Source organism: Sceloporus occidentalis, unplaced genomic scaffold (genome assembly GCF_023333645.1).
Source record: "Sceloporus occidentalis isolate IW3139 unplaced genomic scaffold, rSceOcc1.0.p SCAF_5, whole genome shotgun sequence".
Lineage (NCBI taxonomy): Eukaryota > Metazoa > Chordata > Lepidosauria > Squamata > Phrynosomatidae > Sceloporus > Sceloporus occidentalis.
The window spans coordinates 54664890-54690593 of NW_028316985.1; the positions used below are offsets into that span (position 1 = coordinate 54664890).

The 25704-nt window shown below is 38.9% G+C and overlaps 1 protein-coding gene across 1 annotated transcript in view; it reads right to left on the reverse strand.

Moving 5' to 3' along the window:
- LOC149312169 (thyrotropin-releasing hormone-degrading ectoenzyme-like) overlaps window positions 1-25704 on the reverse strand; it is a 298564-nt gene that overhangs the window by 153150 nt on the left and 119710 nt on the right. The window lies entirely within an intron of this gene.

Below are 25704 nucleotides of genomic sequence, written 5' to 3' on the forward strand. Positions count from 1 at the left end.
ATCATCTACAGATTTTCGTATTCACAGTGGCTCCTTGAACCAAACCCCAGCAGATACCAAAGGCCCACTGTATGTACAAAATAAAGCCATAAGGGCAGTAAAACCTCAAACTTTGGTGGTGCCTTATAACAACTTGCATGGGCTTTAGTTAGTGCCATTAAGAAATTGAAGATGTAATAATTATTTTTAATAGACAATACTAGGACTCATGAGTCCCCCACCTTTCTAATTCTTTTTGACAAAGGACAACTAAACATATATTGGAGGAGGTCCTCAGCTTAATCCAGAACACATGGGGAATAAGGGAGCTCAGCTAATTGGCCATCACAAATTGTGGAGGGCATTAGCTAGAACTTGGCTAACATTAGCTCCCTTCTTAAGCTGAACGTTTGCATTTTAAATAGGTAGTCCTCTGGGCCTGGAAGTAAATTATACCATGGGGAAATTTTATCTGAAGTGAAGGATCCAATGACTCCTTGTAAGGACATATCTGTCATGGAGTCCTTGGACAGACGTGGTTCCCTGACAACCAATTATGGTTCAGTCTGATTGTGAAGGAGGGACTGCAGGGGAAAGAGTAGATATAAAAGGTAGGAGTAAGACTGAGTGTGAGGGGGACTGAAGCTAAGTTTAAGAAAGGAGCTGAAGTTGAAGGAAGGTTCAAGTTCAGGGGAGGTTTTTGAGTGAGAGTTCTAGGGAAAGGGTCAGATAGGGAATCTGACTGATCCTACAGAAAATCAGAGAGGTAGTCTAACAAGACAGTAGCATAACAAAGGGTCTCAATACTATCAGATAAGGATACTGACTGGGAGAGAAAGTGTATTGTAGATTATAAAGAGGAAACTGTGAAATGAGTGCAACTGTTATATTAATGTAACCATACCACGTTTGAACTATTCTACCTAAGCTACTTTTTTGCTAAACGTTATTCAACAAAGTTAATGTTTATTTGTTATAACAGAAGCCTCTGCCTGAGTGAATTCTAAACCATGCAGGCATGGACAAACATGCTACCTAAAATATTAATCTTATAAAAGGACAACACTTGGGACCCTAGCCCTTATACATTTAGGGAAAGTGTATAAAGGGTGGACGCTGGGCAGATATCATTGACAAGGGGCCCTCTATAAGTGAAAGGTAAAAGGTAGCGTCAAGGCATAGAAAGGAGGTTGCAACACAGTATCATTCACATGTAACCTGAATTTAGTAATAGGCCATCATGGTTTGAGTGCTGGACTATGAATCTGGAGATTAGGGTTTAATTTGCCACTTTGCCATGGAAACCCACTAGATGACCTTGGGTTAGCCACACTCTCACAGCCCCATAAAACTTCACGAAAGGTTCGCTTTAGGGTCACAATACATCTGAAACAACTTGAAGGCACACAAGAACAATAACAAGCCAGTGCAATGTAGTGAGTTGAGTACTGGTCTCGGATTCCAGAAAATATGGTTTGCCACCCAGCTTGCTCATGGAAACCCATTAAGCAGCCTTGGACTAGTCACACGCTCTAGACTCGGAGATTTACAAGCACCTCTGAATAAATCTTGCCAAGAAAACTGAATGATAGGTATATCTTATGGTCGCCATACATTGGAAATGACTTGAAATCACATTACAACAACACATGACTCACAACAATCAAGAGCTTCCAATTTATTCTTTTAAATCAACAATTTTCAAAGTGTTGTTTACACATTACACCATTTTGTTATTGGCCTCATCAAAAATTTTGACAATTTACATTGCCTGCCACAAACTGGAACTTTTCAGATGTGTACAAATATTACAATCTAATCGCAGTAGTCCAACATATTTGCAAATCTCCATATTGAGGAAAGAAAAAGATGCAATAAAATAGTGGCAGAACATGATTGTTGTTAGATACCATGCTTTAGGACACAACAACCCATGCAGACAAGTTTTCTTACCAATGTGCTACATCTTTTCCCCTCCTCCTTACCCCTTGAGAGAGACCTATGCTGCTCATTCAGTCTTCAAGCACCATAATTGTTTAAGAGAATGAAATGAAAGATGAAAAATTTTCACTGGAATTTCTGAAAATGCCCTTAAATTGCAACTTCCTTACAACTCCTTATACTAATAAGATAATTTCACTCCTACTTGTTATGCCACTTTTGAAATGTAGCTCCATTACACTCTCATTGCCAGAGACAGAGAAAGTTATTTCATTACAAGTAAGTACCCTACTTCATCTCTTTAATACCAAGCTCTGGGAGCTATCTATAAACAGAGACAGACTTACACCATTGATTGCTTTATTTATTTCATTATTTGCAAACTATCTTTCTGGGCCAATTCTAACATCATATTAAAATGTAATTTTCCAAAAAAAACCCCACAAAAAACAAAAAACAAAAACACCTTTTACTTTCTGTTTGTGATAGGATTGTGTTTATTATTTCTTGTATTTCTATTGTTGTGGTTAACTGGCTTGAGTGCCATTTGGTGGGAAAGCAGTGCATACATTTAATAATCAAACAAACTTGAATAATCCCATAAGATTTTATTTTAAAAATCACAGGCTGTACTAAAACACTGTCATGGCAGCAAACAATAAAAACATTAAGAAAACAGTGAAAAGAAGCTTTTTGTGGGTTTTTCGTGCTATGTGGCCATGTTCTAAAAGAGTTTCTTCCTCATGTTTCACCAGCATCTGTGGCTGGCATCTTCAGAGAATGCTTGCCTGGAAAGGAGTTGGTTATATATATTGTGTGACCTGGAAAGGCAGGAGTGATGTGCATGTGTATTGTTCTGCAAATCACTCATGCCTTTCCAGGTCACACAATATATACACCCAATTCCTTTCCAGGCAAGTGTTCTCTGAAGATGCCAACCACAGATGCTGGTGAAATGTCAGGAAGAAACTCTGCTAGAACATGGCCACATAGCCTGAAAAACCCACAAAAAACTATGGATGTTTTCAAACACTTAAAAGCATTTTTGTTCCATGAGTACTTCAACAATATACAATTTGCACACGTTTATTTTTAACCTGTATATGTGTGTGTGTGTGTGTGTATACATACATATATATATACATACATACATATATACATACATACACACACACACACACATCATGATACACACTCATGATACAGAACTGAAAGCAGCAGTGCAATACTAGCCAGTATTAAATGATTCAGAATGATGTTTTTAATGTCACATAAAATCACATTTGGACTCTCGCTAATTCTAAAATAGAGGCTCTTTTCCAGTTTGCTTACCCAATTACATAAAGCCCTTGGGCCCTGCTACCTTGAAATTATCGAGTGTGCATAACTAAAAAGAAAAGAAATAACTTGCAAGACATCCACCTGCTGCAGGTGTGTCCTAGATTTAAAGCTTCTCTGTATGTGTCCTCCTGACTATTGTTTACACAGATGTTGTTTATCCACCTTATCCATCTTTCCCAGGGTGCAATGGAAAATGCTACTCTAAATTTATGCCTGGACTACCTTTGACATCATTATTTGTTCCTGGTCAAAATTTAGTGCTGGTTTATTCATTTCTCTGTAACATACAATTTTTTGTCTCCTTTTTTTTCCTGGCAAAAATCCTCCTATAAAGGCATCAAATTCTAGAGCAGTATGCTAACTTATCATTATTAATCTCTGCGCAAAATGGACTAAATTATCCATACTGCATGCCATATGCAGAACTAGATCAACTATTCTGCTACAGATCAAAAAACTCTGCTGTTGTACAATCAACTGTACATCTTCCTGTGTGGAAAAACTACCCATTCTTTTGCTTTGATTGAGGCTGCTTGAAATGTGGATTGTTCAGTGTAAAACATAGAATCATAGAATAATAGAGTTGGAAGAGACCGCAAGGGCCATCCAGTCCAACCGCCTGCCATGCAGGAAATCCAAATCAAAGCATCCCCAACAGATGGCCATCCAGCCTCTGTTTAAAGACCTCCAAGGAGGGAGATTCCACTACATTCGGAGGGAGTGTGTTCCACTGTCGGACAGCCCTTACTGTCAGGAAGTTCTTCTTAATATTGAGGTGGAATCTCTTTTCCTGCAGCTTGCATCCGTTGTTCCAGGTCCTAGTCTCTGGAGCAGCAGAAAACAAGCTTGCTCCCTCCTCAATATGACATCCCTTCAAATATTTAAACAGGGCTATCATATCACCTCTTAACCTTCTTTTCTCCAGGCTAAACATCCCCAGCTCTCTAAGTCGTTCCTCGTAGGGCATGGCTTCCAGACCCTTCACCATTTTAGTCGCTCTCCTTTGGACATGCTCCAGTTTCTCCACATTCTTTTTAAATTGTGGTGCCCAGAACTGGACGCAATACTCCAGGTGGGACTTGACCAGAGCAAAATATAGTGGCACTATTACTTCCCTTGATCTAGACACTATACTTTGATTGATGCATCCTAAAATCGCATTGGCCTTGTTAGCTGCCACATCGCACTGTTGACTCATGTTCAATTTGTGGTCTACTTGGACTCTTAGATCCCTTCCACTTAACAAAGTACTGTATGTACTCAAATATAAGTAAAAAAAAATATGCCCCCAAAAGTGACCGTAAAATACTGGGTCAATTTATATATGGGTCAATACAGTAATACTGCTTCAAAAGGTCCTGATAGAAGCTCCATGCCGACCCACTCTCCTTACCTGGAAGTGATCTCTGAACGAGCTGCCGAGGCAGGGAGTGCTTGTGTGTATGTGTGTGAAAGAGGTTGTTTCCTCCTCAGTCTGATATTAAAACCTTCTCTCCCCATCCTCTTCCTCCTTCAGATCTCTCTCCCCACCAAACAAACACTCAATTTAACTCCACTTTCTTTCCTTCCCAATCCGATGTTAAAGCCTTCTTTCTGTAGGGTAATTTAAATTTCCTTTAGTAAGGAAACTAAAATATCAAAAATACCCAAGCCAAGCCTGTTAGGGTCTAGCTTTAAATTATCAGGGTAGCCAAAATGTGTTCTTGAGTAATGAAGAGTGACTCCAAAAACAACACAAGTAGCTTGTAGTTCAAAGAAAAGTTTACGAATGGCTTTAATCTATATATACATAAAAATTACAGTGCACCCGTGTCATACGCAGGTGCATTATACGCTACTTGTTTCAGCGCCATGTGCTGAAAGAAACAATGGCACGCACATGCCGCTGCCACCACACGACACCACAAGCACAAGCCCCATTACTTGTAATTGGGCTCGAGCATACATGCTTTTTGTTTTACGCAGGGGTTCCAGAACAGATCTCCCACATAAAACAAGGGTGCACCGTATATCCTAATCTAGCTAGTGAATAGTTCACATAGAATCTTTATTCAGGTAATCTTTATCTTACCAGCTTTCCAAAGGAAGTTGAGAAAGGAGGAAAATGGAAAACACCAACAGTTCAGTTGAAAACCTTGAGAGAGTGTGTCTGTTAGTTCCAAAGGGGGAGTGACCTAAATCACATGGTTAGTTTGAATAATAGAGCGGGGGGGGGGGGGAGTTTGCATGCAGGAAATCCCCATCTATCCAGAAGGGGAAATGAGAATGCAAAAATCTTGCATCACTCTCCCCATCAAACAAACACCTCATTTAACTCCATTTTCTTCTCTTCTCAATCTGATGTTAAAGCCTTCTCTCCTCATTGAACACCCCACTTCCTTCCCTTTTCAATCCAATGTTAAAACCTTCTCCTCCAGCACCAGGGGAGTGGTGGTGAAGTTTTCCCCTCAATTTATCCATGATTTAGGCACCAAAACCTTCTCTTGAGTTATACTTGTACACAAGTATATACGGTACCTCATCACACATTGTCATAAAGGTCAGTCAGAACACTGGCCCACTTAGCCTAATATCATAGAGTCATAGAATTATAGAGCTGGAAGAGACTCAAGGGCCATCAAGTCCAAACTCCTGCCATGCAGGAATACATAATCAAAACACTCCTGACAGATGGCCATTTAGCTTCTATTTAAAACCTCCAAAGTAGGAGATTCAATCACACTCACAGGCAGTAACTGTTTCTTTTTTTTTCATCTGTCTTACCTGGAATTATTTGTGTGATCTGTTGTATGCAAAGCATGTACTAGTACTTTTATTGCTGTTCTGTTTTCTATTTCCTATGAGTTAGTTTGGCTACATTGGATGGGAGAAATCATAAATACTATCACCTCAGGCAAAGACTTCATTCAAAATATTGTTGTAGTAACATCTGGCAAGTTTACTGTCGCTCAATAGAATCCCAAACAGATGAGAACGCTGAAAGACTTACAAATATTTAATAAAATATATATTAAATAATAAGAGTATCTCACTAAACGCTGTGGAATCTGAACATTATTGTTCTATAAGCACTTTGGCCACAGCTGATGATGCAGAAGAGGTGGATAATAGATGATGACTTGATTTCTGATGTATGGATAGTTTCTTAATGATATTGATGCTTCCTATTGAAGCATCAAGTTCTACTTATGCATACACCTGTATTTTAAAAGATGTACATTGCATAGTTTGTCACCATACCTGGTTTGATACAGTTTGTTTCTTAATACTACATAATATGAAAACTTGGATTCTTTTGTTACTTATAACAGCCACGTTCACACAACATGCTCACTATGTGAATCTGCCATCTCCCTCCATTGCTCCTTATAGATATGCTGAAAGGTATTCTTCGCTTTGTGTTAAACTAATCATAGTGGTTCTTCTTTTTTAAAAAAGTGTTACAAATGTTATACAACTGTTGAAACTGACATCCATATTCAGCAATGTTTATGATCGTGTGAAAGAACAAGGGTTTTAGTCATTTGTATCAAGGGTGGGACCAGCAATAAAAGGTTTTATTAAAGGCTCCAGCCAACCATGCCATTTTCCTGGATATTCTATTCCGTTTCACTAGTTCTCCATTTCCCTTTCAATAGTCAGTAAGAATCCCATGCCAAATTGACATTAACAGTACTCACTGATAGTTTTGGCATCCCATTTTAGGATCCCTCCTCCACATGTCTGAAAATGCTGCAGTTGCCCTAAGCATAGTGATTCCTTCCTCTAGTAAAGGAATGATGCCTTTTTGACTACATAAGGGTCCAGTTATGGAGAATGGGCTCACAATTAGTATACCAAACATGCAATATTTTGAACATGCACACTAGAAATGAGAGGCAACTTCTCTATGGTCAGAGATGTAGTTTCAAGAGAACCAACCAACTCAACATGGGGCAGTGATTTACTAGGGATAAACAAACAAACAAAAATAGGTTCAATTCCTACAGGAAAGAAGAAACTGATGTATCACTTGTTCCTTTAATGTAACTTTAGCTCAGTACAGGCCGGCACTTTGCACCAGCCTGGGACCAAAAGTAGGGCTCGGGAGAGCAGAGTGTCTGCACTCTCCAGAGCCCTACCGCACACCATGGTTGCCATCTTGGAGTGCCGCCATTTACACGGCACGTGCAACAATGACATCTGCGTGGCACAGTGCCCAAACAGCGCAGCATCACATAGATATCATTGTTGCATGTGAGTACACTAATGGTGTCCCGTGTGTGGTGTAAAAAGAACCCACCGGGAACGGGTTCTGTTTAAGCCTTGTGGAAGCTGCAGCGTTTGTCTGTTGTGGTCTCCAAAAGGTTGGCACATGGCCACCGCTTTCTGCCCGTCTGTATCTCCCCTTTATTTCTTGGCTGCTTAATGTCTAACTTGTGTGACTAAACTATTCTTAATAATTTTTTAAAAGATTCCACTTTTTCATTTTACCTGTGTTCATCATGGACCCTTTCACACTTCAATTGCCACTTTAACTAATATTCCACTTTAGCTGCCATGGTAACTTCCTACAGAATCCTGTGATTTGCAGTTGACACAGGGAAATTAAGAATTCTCTATAAGAGAGCTCTAGTATCTCACAAAAAGACAACAAATCCCAGAATGCAGGTGCAGAAATTAGGAGGAATTATTTTGATTTTCACCTTTAAAAAAAAGAAAGAAGGATTTCTAGCAAGATGTTTCAGAAGTATCATGGTTTCCTCAGCATCTGTTGTACTACATCAGTTAATTATTCCTCCTTTTGAAATGTGTTACCATTTCAGTTTTCTTAGCTTCCAGTCTTGGTAGCTCATTATCAACTTGGAAATCTTTTGCAAGTGCAGAAGTGTTGCAGTATGCATAGCATTCTGGTGTCAACAAGGATTTCCCAGCTTTTCTTGTGGAGGAAATGACTACACACTGAAAAGATGAACCAGCACAAAGTTCCCCCCTTTTGGGAAGTAATTGTGGAAATAATTTACAGTGAAACTTCATAGCTGTGTCAGAAAACAAAAGAAATTCAGGTGGGGAAAGTTCTGCAGTTTTATGAATGCCTCTTTGAAATTGCTATACAGGTTTTATTCTACACTTACCTGTGAATATACATAACTGCCTGTTATGTACTCGTGCCTGTGCACCATACTTTACATATCTACCTGCGAACAGCTACCTTAAATTGTGTCAGATCATGTTATCAACTTCGACATCAGCCTGCTGTTGTCAACTTTGACAACAACATACAAATATATATATATGTGTGTGTGTGTGTGTGTGTGTGTGTGTGTGTTCTACATCTAAGTTATGGCCCTCCCTTGGAAAAGATATGGCAACAGCTACACGTGTCTTATGTTTCTTTCCTAATGAATCATCCAAGAGAATTGAACATGCTGAACAAGCAGTGAAGATCTTCTAAATTAAGGGACATAAACACTTTGATTCCCATGTGCAGATTAACCAAGTTACTCTGGAACATACCCAACAATTTAAAAATGTGAAACAATCCTATTTTAAAGTTGTTCTGCATGGCTAAGAGAAGATATCCTCAAGATAGGGAAGGCAAGAAAGACAGCTGTCAAAACATGAAAAGAATGTGGAATACCCTTAGTACAAAGAGACATTTAGATTCATATTAAGCCATAGAAAAGAAAGTTAATACAGACTTTTAAAAGTTATGCCTTTAGTGGCACATTTGTTTTTGCTGGAAATCTGGCAGAAGTTTGCTACTGACTACATAATTCCTAAGAAAAGGATTCAGATTTATTTATTTTATATCCTGCCTTTTTCTCAACACAAGATATATCATTATTTATAGTTATAAATAATCTCTAAAGCTCCCTTTAAATGCTATTCATTGTTTTTGTGCAATGTATTAATCTGTTTAAATGTATATTTTTGCTCTGATTAAATTCTGTTTTAAGTGGGCACATAATCATGGGTTTGGCTCCAGCCACAGACAAAGTGAAATCAGTGGGACCTAAATTAGTAATGATTATTAACTTCTCCCATTGATTCAATGGGTCGGTTCTGAGTCTGAATCCACCTCTTCCTATTTTATATTGAAAGTATAATTAATGTAGTCTTTTGAGGACAGCTTCAGACATGACAGTGACCTGACAGAACCTGGATCGTGTCATAAGAACATAAACACATTTATACTGGATCAAAGTAACTATCTATGTATCTAATTCAATATTTTGCTCATAAAATAGTCAACCAGATACTTATGAGAGACTTACAAGAAGCTCATCCATGAAACACAACAACCCCCTTCATATTCCTATTTACTAGAATTCAGAAGCATACCAAATTATCAATAAAATAACATGTTACGGCAATTTATCTACAGTATGTATGGTCTGGTAGACAAAAGTAAACGTATTGCTGCCCTTCTTTTTCCACTTGAAAATAGCTGTGTATTTCCCCCTCCTAGCTTCTTCCACTCTTGGACACCTGCCAGGAGCAAAGCAGGAGAAGAAACCAGTTCTGAGGGAGCATCAAGCACTTTTTCATGCTGTACTTTAAATATCTCCTATAGTCAAAATTGGAGACCCAATTCTATATATTAGTCTTCTGCCACCAGTTTGGTCCTTAGAGTGGAATTCAATGCAGATTAGATGATTTCAGTTTATATCTGTTTATCATTATTTCAGTCAGAATCAAGTGGCATACTAGAGACCCCAAGGAAAAATAGCAGTTTACTGTGGACTTTTTTATTACTTCTTATTGTGCAACCATGTATTTTCTATTATTAAATGGCATAAACAACAGGTAACTTTCGAGAGAGTTTTTCACATAACAGATGCTTAAAATACTGTCAGTTCTGAAGGTCCCAAGGTTATAAAAGCAAGGAAAGAACTATGGGTGAAGAGGAGATGAAGTTTTTTTAAAAAATCTCTAAATTAAAAGAAAAATCTGTTGTTGTATTCAAGTAGTTAAGCTTCCATACTTGCAAAAAGCTATTTTCCTGTTAAGTCTTTATACACTGGTATGCATACACTTAATATCCTTTACATTTTTATAGTATTGATCCATTGTCCATATTTTTATGATTTCAAAAAGTATCAAATCATTCAGTGATGAACAGAAAAATGAATTTATTTTTTTACTGATCTGAAAATATATTTTAAGCATAAATAGTATTGACATTATGAGCAACAGTTTTTCCTTAAAACAATACCTAGAAGATTCCATTTGAATCTTCCATTGATTCATCATGTGTTGAAGAAGCATCTTTCTCAAAGTTTTAACTGAGGAAGATATTGCACTACTTACATATTGCAGTACTCACACATAAATATTTCCTCTCTGTTTCATTCCTGATGTTCTTAATAGACACTCTCGTTCTCTTTCAGTCTATGTTAGATCAAAGAATGACACTGACAGAATGCATACAAAGGCAGAAATGGGAGCCAGATTCTTGCTATTGTTCAGTTGCACTGCCAGTACGTAATGTGCAAAAGACATGGTATATAAGACATTGATCAAATGAAGAAATACACTTATTTGGCAATCATAAAAATATTCAGAGAAGAGAATTCCCTTCCAAAAATGGTGATTGTGTCTGTGTATGTTTTAATGCTGACACTAAGTGTACCAACAGGATGGAAAATGGCCAACAGCCATTTTCCTAACACCATAGTTAATAGAGCATGAGGATTCTATAGCTACAAACAACGTGTCAGTGATTACTGCATTTCCACTATGAATATGGTTGCAGTAGGAAATAACTGTCTGGAACACTGCTAGATATTTTACAACTGGATACCAATGTCCTACAACTTACAGTTGTGGTTTCCAAATTAAAACCAGGGTTCCCTGTTGTTTAAAAATGCAACATAAAATACATGTGTGAAACAAAATATACTACTTTGCAGATCTATTTAGAGAAACAAGAATTTTAAATACATTTTAAACTCATGAAACTTTTACAGTGAAAAGTACAACTTGAGCAAGCCTCACTAAGCCTTCTTAAGAGGAAAAAAACCTGTACCAAGTTAAATGGAGAAGCATAAAAGGAAAATACTAGGAGGAATTAAATTGTTTCAGAATATCACAGCAAAGGGGAAAGTGCTATTTCAGTCAAATGTTTACATTGTTTTGAAGATGCTGCTTTTATTTTTGGATGCAGATTTACAAAGTGATCAACAGCAAAAAGAAAAATACTCTGCTTTGCTGACAAGATCCTCTCCTCTGCACCAGCATGAACAGCACATCACAGCACATCACAGCAAACAGCCGAGGCAGCTTCTAGATGGTCCACAGATTGACCACATAATGCTATTGCTGCTCAAGTAAACAGAAGCTTATCTATCAAAGTCATGTGATTAATCATTATCTCATTTAAAATTCCCATTACCCTTATCATCCAATCACACACCTTTATTTTAATTTCTACTCTTTAACCTTAAAATTAGTAGGGGTGACTGGAAGACACAGAATTGAATATTTTACTCTATAACCAACTTGATTCAGCATGTTTACAGTGTACTTCTCACTTTCTTTAAAGGCAGCCCTATTAACCACTCTAAGGTAATGGTTCTCAAACTTGTTACCCTTGTGATTCCCTTTACCTCTATATGCAGATATTATGCCCCCCTCAATATAGTATATGAATAAAAATATTTGCTTGTTTAGTGTGCATATTTTCATTTGCAAATTCATGTATATTCACAGATATACAGGAATATATTAATGCAGCAGTGTCTCATCCCAAGAACTAGGGCAGTAATGGAATGGGTGGGGGAAGAAAAAACAGTAGCTTGGAATGAGCCTTGTCAGAGGTCATGATACAGTGAGCTTCCCTGCTATCATTCTCTGCCTCCCTTGGGCAGAGGCAGCTGCTTCAAGCACCCTCCTTGCCCTTTTTCTTCCCCTTTTGGAAGCAGAGGAGAAAAAGGAAGAGGAGGAGGAGGAATCAGAGCCTCCAGGTCTTACAGCCCCCTTGAGTAAGCTCAACCCACCCTCCCCACCACCCATTCCCACCCCACAGTTTGAGAACCACTACTCTAACACATACCTCTGAATAAAGTAAACACACATGGGACTGCACTGTAAGAAGCAGGATTTATCTACAGTATATCTACTTATTACAGTTAAATAAGGGCAAAGCAGACTGTAGATTTTTAAAATACAGATTTATGTTCAAAACACACAGCAGAAATAATACAATTTGAGCCTGCTTTAACTGCCCTGGCTCAATGCTAGGGTATTCTGGAAACTATAGTGTTCTGAGACATTTAGCTTTCTCTGTCAATGAGCTCCAGTGCCACAATAAAGTACAATTCCCAGTGTGATTTGCACCTTAGTCTCATTTACTGCCAAGATTTTTTAAATATAGATTTACTCAAGATAATGCCAAGAGTAGATGGATAGGTTGATTTCAAAGCCTAGAATTTCAAGAATTTTCAGCCACCAATTCTCAACCATTTCTTAATGTTATTATAATGTTGGGACAGGAACCTGTGTATTATTATGTGCTGCAAGCTTAATTCATGCTCTGGGGACAAGTCTGTTTTCTAACACACACACACACTTACTGAAAAGCAGAGCATGCACAGTTTGGCACCACTGTTTAAGGCTGCAATGAATACTCTGCACCTCCAACCATTTCTTCACTAAACCAGGAAATACTATGTGAATTATGTTTAATGGTGCTGAAAGGCCCTATGGAAACCTCATTACATTCTCTCCTAGACATCCTTCTCTAAACAAGAATGGTCTCTTGAAGTTGTGCTGATTATTCCAATGCAACCACAAGTCACAAATACAATGGTTGGGGTGTCAAGTTGCCATAGTTTCCTTTTTTTTTTTGAGGGACGGAAGTCCTTCTCTAAAATAAGTTCATAGTATTTTCTAACTTATAATAATTTGCTTGTTCTAGAAAGATTAATAGATTTAGAGATTCATCTGTCTTCATACCACATTTCATGAGAAATGAAAGACTTGATATGAAATGGCATTCTCTAAGGTCATATCCACATGACAGATAATACCAATCTATTTTTGTATGACGACATTTACCTTGAAGGAAGCTATCTTATTGATGCATCACTATCAGGAAAGTCATGATTTCACAGCTAACACTTTATTCATACTTACCAATCAAGTTTGGATATATGCCACACTGATGATCATGGAACACATGTGAAAACTTTTCAATCTGCCATTTCTGGGGCACTGCTATAAAGCCACACAAGAAAAGAATGACTATAAGTAGTAATGGGTCACCCTTTATGTATATACATAACTATGTTGGCAGATTCAATTTTACATTTCAGTCCATAAAACAGAATCGGAGAATTGGCAAATCCAGGACCATGTTTATAAAATAATTAAAATTCAACCATTTCAGATTTTCCTAAGTAAAGATGACTTTTCAATACAATTTGCTTATTTCTTTAAGCATTTTATATCACAATCATTCATTTACTCAGGGAAGTTAATAATAATAATAATAATAATAATAATAATAATAATAGCAATGCAAATAAAATAAAATGCAGACTGAAAGACAAAAAAATGTAGTAGTATACCATGTCCCAATTAATCCACTTGAACAACTTCTCATACAGTTGATCCAAGCCATGTTTTCCCTTCAGTTAAGTTGACAACCAACAGAAATTCTTTAAAAACAAGTATGAAGGACACCTACTCTTAGAAAAGCTGCTGGACACAGTAAATATTCATAAAACTTATATTATTGGCTTAAACATATTTAGAGGAGTCAAAGCTAATTAGCAGAATCTACACTTCATATGGATAATGTCTTGCGTTAACCATTGGAATTATTAGGTAACGGATCTTAAGTAGCTTCACAAGTAAAGTACTCTATCAGTGACCTCCAAGAAAGCAGCTCCCAAGCAGAACAAACAATATTGGACATAATGGCCCAGTGATCTGGATAATTACATGACATTCCTTATATAATTTATTGCCAAAATTTATTTGCTCTGGGCTTTGTGCCAGACATGCAATAGAGAGAAGGACCATAGCTCAGTGGTAGTAGAGCACATGTTTTCTATGAATATCGTTCAAGGTGCAAGTCTTGGCATCTCCAGGTAGGGCTCTAAACACATTCTGTGTGAAACCCTGGACAGCTACTACCAATCTGAGTAGACAGGACTCAGTCATAAGGAACAAGGGTTAAATTGTGGAGACCAGGGTGAAAGGGACAGAAAAATGCAAAAGGGGGTAGGGTTCCATTAACCCACCCACCTCCATGAAGCCTTATTTTTCCAGAAAAAAAGTTTATAAAATGGCTTGTGGAATATATGTTTATAGCATGATGAATGAAGTATTTAAGACAAGGTATTTATTTATTTAAAAGTACAGGTTTTGCCTTGACAAGATTGTCTAATCATGACTGACTGTAGAGGGTAGTGCTCATCTCCATTACAAAGCCTAAGATTCAGAGTTGTCAAAGACTACTCTGTGATCATGTGGCCACCACAATTGCACAGAACACTATTACTTTTCCACCAAATAGGTACCAAAGCGGTACCTATTTATCTACTTGCACTTTTTCATGATTTCAAATTGTTAGGTTTAGCTTTTTAGGAAGAAGGCCCTCCCCGCATGCCATCTGACATCATCCAGCCTTGGAGAGAGTGAAAAGGCAGGCCCAGCTCCATCAGGCCTAGCCTGAAGAAGAAGGCCCACCTTCCATGCCATCTGACACCATCCAGCCTCGAAGGGAGTGAAAAGATAAGCCCAGCTCCATGAGACCTGGCCTAAAGTAAGAAGATGGCCCTCCCTCCAGTCCAACTGCCATGGTCCAGCCCTCAGAGGGAGAGAAAAACTGCTGGACTTATTCCTCTTCCTCACTTCCATTTCCATCACCTTTTGTGTCATTTTTTTTAGATTTTAAACCTGACGGCAGGGAACCATCTAACTATCTGTACGCCGCTCTGAGAACATTTGTGGCTGAAGAGTGGGGTATAAATACAGTAAATAAATAAACAATAAACAGGTAGGCAGAAGCTGGGACTAGTGGTGGCAGCTGACTCCATCACATGGCTCTTGGGCCTCAAACTGCTGACTTACCAATCTTTCAATCTTCAGAGTCAGCATTTTAACTGCTGAGCCACCATTCAATATACTCCCCCTATATCACTTTCTAAAATATAAAAAGATGGAAGGAAAGGGGATGAAATAAGGAATGTGGCAGCATCTTTATGAGTAACTGGTTTTTATTTTAGCATGAGTTTCGCTGGATATAAACAATGTAACATGTAGACTTCTACATTAAGATTAAGTAAAGCAGTAGTACTCAGAGTGGTGGCCCATAACTAATGCCAGGGCATCAGACATGTGCTGCCAGTCTGTGGTAGGTTTCCACGAAAGAAAGAAGCAACTGTAGCTAATGGGCACAAATATGATATTGGTCCCTAGGACAATCAATAAAAAGAAGAGAAAAAACAAACCAGTTGGGTTGTAGCAGAAGAGTGCAAGTTCCAAGACTACTTCCAAAAGGAAGAAATGAGAGAATCTGCCTGATACTGCTTGGAGGCTTTGAAAGAACAACAAAGTGAATGACAAGTCAACCAAACAATCTAAGACATGAGACAAGAGGATAAAAAATGTTGCCAGCACAGCTGATAAATGACACAGTAAAAAACTATGAAGTTGCCTAAAAGGGACTATGAGATATAACAAGTCAGCAGGCTTTTCAAAAGAAAGCAAAATGTAACAAGCCATGGTGCTTTAGGATGAAGCGTATGGGGTTTAATTTGAGATACCGGATTTACTGTTATTGGTTTGGGGATATCTTGTTGCAACAGCACATTTTTAGCTTCTCAGCACCACTCTGGCTTAGTAATTGTAGATCTTCTATTTACACAACAGAGTGAAAGTAAATCCCCTTGAAAATCCTATAATTTTCACTGCTCAAGTGCAAAGTGCAGAAATAACAAATGGATGGTGCACAACAGCTTTTTCAATTGTTTTTGTACCAGCTAGATATTTTAATACGATAAATACCCACACCTTAAAGCCAAACAAATAGTCTTCCTTGCACTGCCATGTCTATTTCTTTCTCTTTTAAGAACCAATTCATGTAAAGCATATTCAAGACATTTCAAGAAAACTGCAATCCCCACCAACAATCTGCTGTTTTGCTGATGTTTTGCAGTCATGCTAGTGGAACATGTCCATCATGAAGAGGACACCATAAAAAATAAATGAAAGGATTAAACTTCTCCTCCCTGTATGTCAGTTCTATGTATGAATGAGTGTATGCTGTACTTAGCAGATTGATAGAAATGGGCAGGCTGAGCCCCAAAAATATACCCTCATGAACTCCTGAGTGAGATCAGCATTATAACCCACCAAAATGGTAGGAACCCGCTGCCCTAAAAACCACACCTGCTCTAGAAGTACTGTTTTCCACTCTCTTGCTTGGTATCTTTCTTCATAGAGAAACTGAGCCTAATTACTGTTAATGAAATCATGCTGAGTGGAGAATTCTGGGAATTAATAATCCAAAGTAATAGTTCTACTACAATGAAGTTCCCTACTACCACAAGGTTCTACAGTTAGGGTAGTTTCCTGACAGAAAACAGGAACTACAGTAACAGCCAATAAGACTTGGAATGAAAAGCCTTCCCCAAAACAATGGGGATATAAGAAAACTGGTCTACAGTGTGAGGAGGTCAACTGATCAACAAGACCAATAGTAAAAGTAATCAATTGCTAATCACAACCCAATGGTTGCTATCTCGCATCATTAAATACAAATGAAGACTTTGGGCCTTGAACAGACAGGCCAAAATAAAGCTGCTTTAGGTCACTTTGGAGGTATGCTCTTTAAATGATGCATTCAACCATGTCACCATTATGAACAGTGGTACTTTGCCCCCTGCCCGAACCCAGCCTCATCAATTTCACCACAGCAAGCGGCAGAGGGAAATACCTTTTCTTCCTCCTCTTCCTTGCCTCCTCCTCTTTGCTTTCATTGCCTCCTCCACTCTTTCTCCTCCTCCTCCCCCTTCTCCTCCTCCTCCTTCCCCTTCGCCGCTGTCATGGCTCTTCCTCCTCCTCCTCCTCTTCTTCTTCACTCTTCCTCCTCCTTTTCCTTCCCTCTCTTCCTCTACCCCACACTTCCACTCTCCTCCTCCTCCTCCTCCTCCTCCTCTACCATACTTCCTCCTCCCTCCTCCTTCCTTTCCCCACCTCCTCTGCTTTCCTCCTCCTTCTCTTCTTTCCTCTTCCTCCCCCTTTTTCTTCCTCCTCCTCCTCTTCCACACCACCTTTCTTCTCTTCCTCTTACCCCCTCCATCGCACTTGCACTGTTCATCCTCCTTTTCCTTCCTCCTCTTCTCCATTCTTCCTCCTCCTCCACCTCCCTCCACCTCTTCCATAACCCCCTCAAATCCTCAAATCCATGGATAGCAAGTCCACAGATACAGAGGGCGGACTGTATGTAGTATCTTGATATCACAAAATAAGGAACAGCTGAACCATCACAAAACCTGTTTAAACATAAGGATATATTTTTAAGAGACAGGAGAAATAATTGCACGTGGTATTTTGATACTGCAAGATCAAATCACACATCAGGGCAGGGACAGAGAATAGATTTTGTTCATAAACACTGACTCCTACTGTGATGATTCTCTGGAGAGAAGAAAGAAAGCCATTCATTAAAGATATAGTTATCAGCTTTGCCTCATTTCCATGTATGTATCACTATTCAAATGATTCTCACTGTAAAAATCATTATGACCATTTGAAGTAAAATAGTTTAATCCATAACTCAGTTTTATATCTGTACAATTGCTGTCTTTTCATTTTGCATGAAAAAGAACTACGTTGTTCAAAATTAAGTATACTTCTTTCTCAAGGAAGTTCAGTACAATATTTATTAAGACTTGTAACTTGCCTTTTCTTATCCATGCACCATACAGTAGTCAAAACAGATATAAATATATACAGTACTAACAAATATGTAAACATGCACAGTAAAAACACTGAATAACTTGTTTTAAAAGCTTTCATATTTCTGTTGATTTTACCTTTATTCTATTGATAAAGATTAATAAGTTCATTCAGTCCCTGTGGAATCCCTTATGCTTTTACCTCAGCCTGATGTCTGCCTAGAAGTAAAGTTTTGTATCTGTGGCAAGAGAGCTTCCTGGCAGGCATGTTTAGCAGGTAAAGACTAAATTGCTCCATCATCAGTCCTCACTCAATTCTGAAAATAGCCCTCTAAAAAATAAATTGTTTTCAAATGTTCTAGGGCCAGAATGGCATACCTATGGCACAGGTGCTGAAGATGGCACGTGATGCAATTTCCCCCAGCACATACCGGTGGGGAGAAGAGGAACAAGTGCACGCCTGTTCCTCCTCCTTCTCAACCCTCCCCAGACTCCAGTTGCCTCACCAGAAGCAACTGAAGGACAGTGACAGTGTGTTGGGGGGGGGGGGGGAGAGAATTGTATGCCTGTTCCTCCATATTCCCAACCTTCCCCAGCCTCCACTTGCTTCTCTGGAAGAAGCTGAAGATCAGGGACGGTGCAGGGGGAGGAAGGGGAAGAGGCAGACACCTGTCCCTCCTCCTTCCCAACCCTCCCTGGCCTCCAGTTGCCTCTCCAGAGGCAACTGAAGGTCAGTGATGGTGCAAGGAGGAGGGGAGAAGGAGGAAAAGGTTCGTGCCTCCGGAAGCAGCTGAAGGCTGGGGATGGTATGGGGCGAGGAGGAGAAAGAGGTGTGCGCCTGTTCTTCCTCCTTCCAGATCCTCCCTTGCCTTCAGCTGCCTCTCTGGAGGCAGCTGGAGATCAAGAATGGTGTGGGGGGGGGGGGAATAAGAGGCAGGTGCCTGTTCCTTTTCTTCCCTCCTCACCCAGGTCTCTGGAGAGGCAGCTGAAGGCCCGGGAGGGCAGGGAAAGAAGTACCAACCCAGAAGTACCACCTCCAGAGGGAAGAAGTCCTGCTTCAGCACTAGGTAATGCCCGGTGGCAGAAGACCTTTTACTTTGGGCACACAGCCCCTAAAAGGTTCACCATCACTGTTCTAGGGTTTCTGCACATGCAAACAAGAAGACTGTAAAAAGTACACAACATAAAAAGCTTGCCCATGTTATTTAATCTGTTATGAGACTATGGGGTGGAACAAACTGCCCCAAAGGGGTGGCTTGAAGCCACTCTTGAGAAAGCTGTATTGGGGCCATGGCAACTGGATGCCACGGCCCTATTTCACCTTTTTGCTGGCCCCAAAAGCCAGCTTATCCCACCCCGCCATGGCTTTACAGCACTTTCTGTGGTGTGCAGCATATAAACTGCACTGCTAGAGAACCTGGAAACTTGCCCACATCTGGGCAGCCAGCCGGCTTTCTGGGTGGCTTGGGGCATGCGGCATCTAAATGCCAGACCTCCAAGGAAGCTCGCATTTAGAGACTGTGTATTTTGCCCCTATATTCAGCTTAAAAGTATAATTCCTGATACCAACAACAAAGAGCTGAGCTAACATTTCATAGCAGCTAATACAGATTCAATATATTATTACTACATGTCATATCTTCCTTGAGAAGATTATTATTTAAATGAAGGGCTGAAGGTGATGTCTCCAATATAATTTGTTAGCTGCCTTTGGGTCGACTTTGACTCATGGTGACTCTGTGAATGAGACATCTCCATGACTGAAAATACATAGCAAAGTGTTTAAGCTAACATCACTGCACTGTGAACCCTGTACACATTTTAATCTTTTCTAATTAATCACATATCACAATTTCATTAAGAGGTACTTCATTAGATAAAATACATACTCCACATTTCTGAAGAAGAACAGCAATACACTTTGGGGTTACAAACCTCTTAATCTGCACTTTTAAAAGCAATTAATATTTATATTATAGTATATATCAGTATTGCATTATAATAATGTGTTCATTTAAAATAAAGGCTTGACTCTTTAAATTTTAAAATCAAATGTATTTAGATCCCAACTGCCTCTTTACTAAACATGCCATCATCATTAAAATTTGCATATATTTTAATATCAGTTTTGTCAAGATGTAATTGTAGCAACAAATCTATATTACACTTGCCTGTATTTGATTTTGATTTTGTAAATGTGTTTTGTGTCACCTCAAGGTACTTTACATCCATATAGTATGTCCACATTTCATCCTTAAGATTGTAACTACAATCTCCAAAGACTGTTTTAAGCCAAAAAACAAAAAAGCATTCTCAGTTCTTCAGTTCATCAAATCATGTGCAGTTGAATCAAGATTACTGAAATACAACTGAAGGTGAAAATATACTTTGTGAGCCATATACATTTCAGCCTCTTCCTCACTGAATTGCTTAAAAAAATGATGTCTGAAGACCCTTTAGGGCTACATTTTCCTAGGTACCCATGAACCAGGGTCCTCAAAAACTATCAGCCACCCACTAGATAAATTTTTCTATCATATATTTCCTCTTTTTACAGTAGCATCAATTGCAGAAAGTGATGGAGGATGCTATAGAAGACACAGCAGACATGAAAGGGAAATTTACTCACTGGTAAAGGAGTTTGTTAAAATCCTCTGTCTTCTCCCATCCTGCTTACGCACTGCAGGAAGAGCCAGGAAAATTAAAGCAACAATGGGAAGCCAGGGGAACAATGGGGCAGGCTGGAAGAGGAAGAGACGAGGACACAGAATCAATTAAAGGAATTGGAGGAGAATGGTACCACCTACCAGGATGCTAGCTTAGGTGTTACTACTACTAAAATAGGAGACAAAATTCACTGACACTCCTCCAAAAGATATAAATTCCAGATTGAAGAAGAGATAAAGGGCCATGAAATGAAGCAGAATGGAAAAGTGGAAGATGCTTCCCCAAAACAAACATACAAGTTGAACCATCCAGCATCAAACCATTTCTTCTGCCAACAGAGTAGCAATGATATCCAATAGTATGAGTGCTTGCCTTTCTTTTTGTCCTTTACAGAAGATCAGGACAAAGAGGCAAGGAAATCTGCAAGGATGATGACAAAGTAAACAGCACAATGTTTACTTTCTTACAACCTGGCATAAACCATTCTCTTTAAATATGATCTGCTAATGGATATGCTGTAGCCTCCAGCAAACCAAGATGCAGCCTGCAGTGAGACCTTGTGCATATGCCAATTTTTCACCTGGTCTTCTCAAAAAGACCTCCACTTAGATTTCTACAAAGAAAAGTGCAAAATAACTACTAGTATATGGTTTTAACAGGAAAGAATACTGTATTTTCACTTTAAAACACAAAGAAGCAAAGTCACATAAAACAATAAAATGTATAGTTTTTGAGGGGTTTGGGGGCTATGTGGCCATGTTCTAGAAAAGCTTATTCCTGACATTTTGCCAGCATCTGTGGCTGGCCTCTTCAAATGCCAGCCACAGATGCTGGTGAAGCATCAGGAATAAACTCTTCCAGAACATGGTCACATAGCCCGACAACCCCACAAAAAACTATGGATCCTGGCCATGAAAGCCTTCGACTTCACAACAGAAGTTAATCTTTCTCTTGACAGTTGTTTCTATACTGCCAAATTTTGTGGATAGAAAAGTAAAGAGAATGGCAAGATTTCCAACTGCATGTGTTCCGGCAGTGTGGACAGGTGAATGATGAATGAAAGAAGAGCCGGTAATAGTAAGAGCAGAGTGAATACAAAGCTGTATGAAAACTCTCTTCTGTTATCCAGCTCAGCTCACACAGATGAAGTTATAGCTTACACACACTGTAAAGTTTCCTATTGCCCTGCCCAAATGATACTTTTCTTTTCTTAAAAAAGGCCCTTTACCTTTAAACACCATGATCATATTCTGAAAAACAATTTTACTCTAGCCCATTTTTACCAAAAAGGAATATCTCTGGTGGCTGTCACCATGTTTCAGGCATTCAAAAGCAGGAAGAAGTTGTTTTGTTCCTTTACTAAAAGATGTCACACCTCTTGCACCTATCTGAAATGAAAATCCACATACATTTCTTGTATGCTTTTCAGGTTGTATAAACACAATTTGCCTCACAGTATTCTTCTTTTTCTTCTTCAGGATTTCAACAGCTACTTCAAAAACTATCAGAAGAACACTGTTTTCAAGGAAGATATCCAGAAGATAAACAGTTTTAAATTTCATATTAACCTCTTCTCACTCCTACTGTAAATTCATGCTTTCCAGAATGCCCAGCATAATGTCAACAGACCAATAGTATGGCAAATGATTCTGAGTTACAAAACACTAGGGGCTAACACTACATATAACCTGTCACACAGGATTCAAAACAAAATATAGATTTATTTGCACAGAACTGAATTTCTTGCTATATATGCCAATGGAGCTAGCTATGCAATGACTTGTCATTTCAAGATTTGTTCAACTATTGCAACAGCAGCTTAAATCAATAAGAAAGAAAGTTAAAAAAAAATAGGGTAAGCATCTCACAAAGAGAGAAAACAGAAACATGTATATAGCTTATAAGTTCTGATAGTGCAGCTACTGGACTAACCCACTGCAAACATTCAGTAGCATATTGGAAGGATCTCTTCTACTGTTACTCTACTTCAGGGGTGGGACTCATACAACCTTCCAGATATTATAAGAGGGAAGCTCCCAGTATTCCTCCTCGTTATGCTGTGATTCCCACTCTTGCTCTGCATCTTTAAGGTCAGACCTGTTGAGTGCCACTGTTCTGATACAAGTCAAGAAGTAATGCTAAGAATAATGAGGTTGGTTGAACCTCAAACAAAACAAAACAAAACAAAAACAAAGGTGTCCTGGGCAATCCAGCACCTATGTCATTTATCAAGACCCCAAGTCAGCAATGATACAAGAAATTGAGAACAAGAAATTGAGCAGAGAATATCTACTGCATGTCAGCAGCATACAACTGGAATGCTGAGCTAAGCTAAGTGCAGCCCAAATCACAATGACATTAATCAAATGTCAGTATGAACATACCTATACAAAATGGTTTAGGTACAGCTAAAGAACCTGGCTACGTATTGTTAAATTCCAAATAAAATATTCCATAGCATATGTGTCATGGTTTCATATTAATTAATTAATGGACTCAATAAAAGTCCCTTCTAATCAACTGATTGTGATCAATGCAATATAATTAATTCATTATCATTTCATGTCAGATTATAAACAAACCTAATTTGTAATTACTCAGGAGACTATCTCTTCCGAAACACTGGATTTTTATGCTATTACAGGTTGGGTTTCTTTTATCTGGAATTCTGAACTCCAAAAGCTCAGCCTTTTTTCATGGGTGGTTGACATAATGGCATCTTTGCTTTCTGATTGTTCAGTGTAAATAAAATTTGTTTCATCATGCACAAAATTATTTTAAAATATTGTATAAAATTACCCTTATGTTGTGTGTATGAAGTATATATGAAACATATATACTTGGATCCTATCTCCAAGATATCTCACTATGTTGTTGTTAACTGCCTTCTGTTGTTAACTGGCCTTGAGTTACAGTGATTATATGGGTGCTTTACAGACCACCCAAAAAGGGCAGTCTGCTGGCGCCTCCGTTTCCGCTGTCAGGAAGCCTCAGCCTCCAGACAGCGAGGCTTCCTGGCGGCCAAAAAAGAAGCCCCAAAAGGGGCTTCTTTTTGCGGTGCAGTAAAGACATCACAAGGCACCAATGGTGCACTTGCGACGTCACTACCGCGCCACGACATACCGACACTAGGCGTCTGAGACAACAAAATGGTGGTGCCCATGTAGAACGGGCGCCGCCATTTTGTACACACCGAGCAGGTACTAAGGTTAAGGGCATCCAGAAAGAATGCCCCTTTCTAACCCTAGTACGTGCACGCCACGTACTTTTTGCCCGTCTGGAACGGGCCATGAACAGACATATCCAAGGCACTCCTTCCTCAACAGTCCTGTTCAGTTCTTGCGGGCCCAAAACAGACAGACCAAATAAAGCTGCTTTCAGCCGCTTTGGGGGCATGGTATTTACATGATGCATGGCCTTAAAGCAGCCAGAAGCTGCACAGAGGGCAGACCAAGGTAGCAAAAGCAAAAGGGAGCAGATTAAATCCACTCCTGCCAGCAGCCTGTTTGGGACCACGGTGGTGGACCGCTTCCAGAGCAGGCCACCTGGTCACTGCAGCCCTGGAGTGATTGGCACCAGAGCAGACAGGCCGTCTGCTTCAGCCCTCAGTTAGTCATTATGGCTTCTAGGGAGAGTTCAGGCTTCATTTGCTCTGATTTGTCTTTTTAGCAGTTTACGGTATCCTTAAAACTTGTTTCTAGGATGACATATCAATGAATGAATTCAAAGTATCCACCTATATCCTGCTTACAGCTAGCAAGCCAGGGTCCACACAGATCCCTGGCATCACATTGTTGAAACTGGTTCATAGCTAATTTATGGAATTCACAAGATGTTAGGCCGAATAAATCTGCTTTCTGGGCAGAATTTAGTCTTCCCTCTTCCTTGCCTATGGGATGGTGCAGGAAAGCATTCCATTAATACACAATTTCCCCCACAATAAAACATAAAGTACAGATATCCAGTAAACCAAAGATAAATACTAAAGGCCTGGAAGTGTTGCATAAATGGAAAATTAACGAGAGGGCAGAGAATGCCTAGTTCTTCACTCAAGAAGATTGTAGCAAATCTACTCCTTGTTTTTTTCTACACAATCCAAACAGCATTTGATTCATACTGGCTAAAATGAACACGAAAAAAATATTTTAAAGTTTGCTTGAACATGCACAGCATTTTCCAATTTTTTAAAAAATCTGTGTAAGTATGAAATGAAATGTACTTTTGGAGCTAAATGTTATTTGTTCTCCATTTCAGCTGTAGTTCTAAGTGAAATTTTACACCTACTAGAGTTTTATTGCCATCACTGTTAACACTGGAAACCTTGCTACAGGAATATCAATCTTCATTGTTTCAAGAAACTTAATCTCAAAAGGTTAAATAACAACCAGTTGAATGGAAAAGAAGCAGAAAATAAACTGCTGTAGTTCCTAAGGCCTGTAATCAGATGGAAAATAAAGAAGAGAAACAGAAATATGAGTACAGCTATTCCTCTGTTTAAAAAATATATACATGTGTTCCTAGGGGCATTACATCTTTCACAGAAAATTTGGTATCAGAGCCAAAAATAACATGAAAAGAATGGGGATGGGTTCCTAAACCAGGAAAAAGAAGAGAATTTCAACATGTTTTACCAAAGTTTTTATTCAAAACTAACAATATGAACATATTGATAATCAGCAAGAACAGGTAAGCCTAGTACAAGTAAATAAAAACTATATGAACTTTGTAGAGACCACTCGAAAGCTTCCTGGTTTTTTTCTTTCACCTACCTCCACTTTTCCTATGATTTCCATTTCGTTGACCAAACTTATAGGTCTATGCTTTTTTAACATGTTGGAAGAAGCTGGTGAAGCAAGCGTATCTGCTTTTTTGTTTTCTGCTT